General features: G+C 38.9%; 1 pseudogene; it reads left to right on the forward strand.

The window, feature by feature from the left end:
- The first annotated feature begins 1700 nt into the window (after positions 1-1700).
- On the forward strand, positions 1701-3169 carry LOC149255876 (uncharacterized; annotated as a pseudogene).
- Positions 3170-3415: the final 246 nt, after the last annotated feature.

Raw genomic sequence — 3415 nt, forward strand, 5'->3', positions numbered from 1 at the left:
CCCTGATGAGGGATGATGATGAGTGATGTGCCAGAAAAGTTGTTTATTGTTTCAGTGATTTTTCCATTCTTTTTTTTTACTAATTGAGCAACATTTGATATTTTGGGAGCCTTTATCACTGTTGAGGGCAATACCACATTCACTAGGCATTAAAACAACCTCTCTGTTGTCTTTCTGAGGCTGGGAAAATGCAGAGAGGTTGATCTTCATATTGGAAATTATAGAGCATACTATTTTTATTACTAACATTGGGTATGATTTTCAGATTTTCAAGTCTAGGTTGGTTAAGAGCTCAAATTTTGGATTGCAACCAAAGTCTAAAAACAGGGCACATAGGGAGATCCCAGGCATCAAAGATATGGATGCTAAGACTCCAAAGATCCCTGGGTGGTGCTCACTCTATGATGCTACCTGTAGCACAAAGGAAGTTCTTCACAAACAACATGTGTTTGGGAAGAAGCACCAGTCTAGGTTAAAAAATTTGAAGGAAAAGGGTTCAGAAGATGTAGTAAAGCCACAAAAAAAGCAGCCACAAGGACTGGTGGGGTGGTGTTCTCTTTGTGAGGTTAACTGTGGAAGCCTAGAAAATCTTCATGAGCTGCATATGTCAGGGGAAAAAACACCTGTCCATGTTAGGAATGGCAAAGACAAAGGAGCAAGGGACAGTAGAGACTGGCAAAGACAATGTTCTTAGAAAAAGAAAAGATGATTCAGTGAAGGAAGAAAGAGATATGCCATCCAAGAAACGCCACAAGTTACATAAAGGAGATGCTGCCCATGCTCAGCTTACAGAGGATGGAAATTTTGAAGCCCATTTACCAGTCTATGGTGAGACAGAAAGTGTTGTTGGTCGCAAAGTTGCGGAAGAAGCTTTTGTCAAAGCTTAAGATGAAGGGGCAGATTAAATGTTCCAAGCTTTCAACCTGTTGAGCGTAAAATGGTCTGTGTTTTAGGTTTTGTGGACATTAGATTTCAAAATTTTCTTTAAGGTTTTGTGACAGTTGAGACACTTCAGGATTGCAGAACAGAAATCCCTAAAGATTCATAAGAAATGTTTTTGAACATGCTGGAATTAAATATTACGTACGGTTGAGTTTCGAAAATTTTGATGTGATTCATAAGAAATGTTTTTGAACATGCTGGAATTAAATATTGCGTAGGGTAGGATTTAGAAAATTTTGATGTGACTCTGAACTTTCCCTATGTAAACAGTTCTTAAGGTGGCTGTGATTACAAAAGAAATTGATTAACCTCTTTGCAAGTTAATTCTTTTATCCTTTCAACGTTGAAAGGTTTTTAGAGAAGGTTCTTTGTAGCAAGGGGCCTCTGTAAACTGAACTGGGATCAACGAACAGAGCGGGATGTTTCCATTTGTGATAGTAAATTTTCTTCTGAGAAAATTCATCTGTCTAAACTTGATGGAAATATTGCTTCTCCAGGTACTTAGTGTTCAGTTTACATTACATTCTCCCATGCAACATTTCTTGCAAGTGCCTAGACGGGTAGATTCACGTGTTGGCTCCAGAAAAGTTCAGTTTATTAATGTGGACTAAGTCCTTTTGTTGCAATTTTGATGTAATTCAGGAACAAATGACCGAAAGAGGAACAACCCCGAGGATCAACCAACAGAGCAAGATGTTTCCACTTCTGGTGGTAAATTCTCTTCTATACGAATTCATGTGCCCAGTGGAGTGTCCCAAATGGATTATACAGAGAATCATGGTGGTGCAAGGGCTCCTTTATCAAGGTTATCTTCAGGCCACACTTATTACACACTAGAATATCTGCAAGGCGTTACAACTCTTCCCCCTTACCATTCTCATCAACACCGTTGTCTTCCTCAGTGTTTGCTCTCCGCCAATCTGTCCCCATTCACATGGGAGGCAGGGCAATGCTGCCTACCCTTTCTCCTCGATTGGTACCCATGACCTCAGAGACACGATGATTAGGGATCCCTACAGACAAACCATTACTGATAGAGAACCCACTTTGAATATTATGAATTATGGGGCAGAGCCTATTGGATATTCCATTGGCCATTTGCAGAGCTTGAACCGGTCTGTGAATCCAACTCAGCAATATCAATAGTAGGAATTTGTTAATCAAACTTCACCTCCACCTCAGATCTATCAACATCAGTCACGCCAACAAGAGGTATTTGTTTTTTATTTCAAATTTCCATTTCGAATTGTGCAATGTATCCATCCTTTTTCATTCACTTCTTAGCCTCTCAACTTTGAACTTTGTTTTCTGATTCAGTGGTGTATCCATTCTTTTTCTACATTTTCTAATTGTGACAGAAAAGTTGTTTACTGTTTCAGTAATTTGTCCATTCTTTTTGTTTACAAATTGAGAAATGTTTGATATTGTGGGAGCCTTTATCACTGTTGAGGGCAATACCACATTCACTAGGCATTAAAACAACCTATCTGTTGTCTTTCTGAGGCTGGGAAAATGCAGAGAGGTTGATCTTCATATTGGAAATTATAGAGCATACTATTTTTATTACTAACATTGGGTATGCTTTTCATATTTTCATGTCCAGGTTGGGTAAGAACTCAGATTCTGGATTGCAACCAAAGTCTAAAAACAAGGCACATAGGGAGATCCCAGGCATCAAAGATATGGATGCTAAGACTCCAAAGATCCCTGGGTGGTGCTCACTCTGTGATGTTACCTGTAGCAAAAAGGAAGTTCTTCACAAATAACATGTGTTTGGGAAGAAGCACCAGTCCAGGTTAAAAAAGTTGAAGGAAAGGGTTAAGAAGATGTAGTAAAGCCACAAAAAAAGCAGCCACAAGGACTGGTGGGGTGGTGTTCTCTTTGTGAGGCTAACTGTGGAAGCCTAGAAAATCTTCATGAGCTGCATATGTCAGGGAAAAAACACCTATCTATGTTAGGAATGGCAAAGACAAAGGAGCAGGAGACAGTAGAGACTAGAAAAGACAATGTTCTTGGAAAAAGAAAAGATGATTCAGTGACGTAAGAAAGAGATATGCCATCCAAGAAACGCCACAAGTTACATAAAGGAGATGTTGCCCATTCCCAGCTTACAGAGGATGGAAGTTCTGAAGCCCATTTACCGGTCTATGGTGAGACAGAAAGTGTTGTTGGTCGTAAAGTTGAGGAAGAAGCTTTTGTCAAAGCTCAAGATGAAGGGGCAGACTAAATGTTCCAAGCTTTCAACCTGTTGAGCGTAAAATGGTCTGTGTTTTAGGTTTTGTGGACATTAGATTTCAAAATTTTCTTTAAGGTTTTGTGACAGTTGAGACACTTCAGGATTGCAGAACAGAAATCCTTGGAGATTCATAAGAAATGTTTTTGAACATGCTGGAACTAAATATTATGTAGGGTTGAATTTCGAAAATTTTTATGTGATTCATAAAAATTGTTTTTGAACATGCTGGAATTAAAT

Source organism: Pinus tabuliformis, chromosome 7 (genome assembly GCF_031772625.1).
Source record: "Pinus tabuliformis cultivar Carrire ecotype Pingquan chromosome 7, CPIR1, whole genome shotgun sequence".
Taxonomy (NCBI): Eukaryota; Viridiplantae; Streptophyta; class Pinopsida; order Pinales; family Pinaceae; genus Pinus; species Pinus tabuliformis.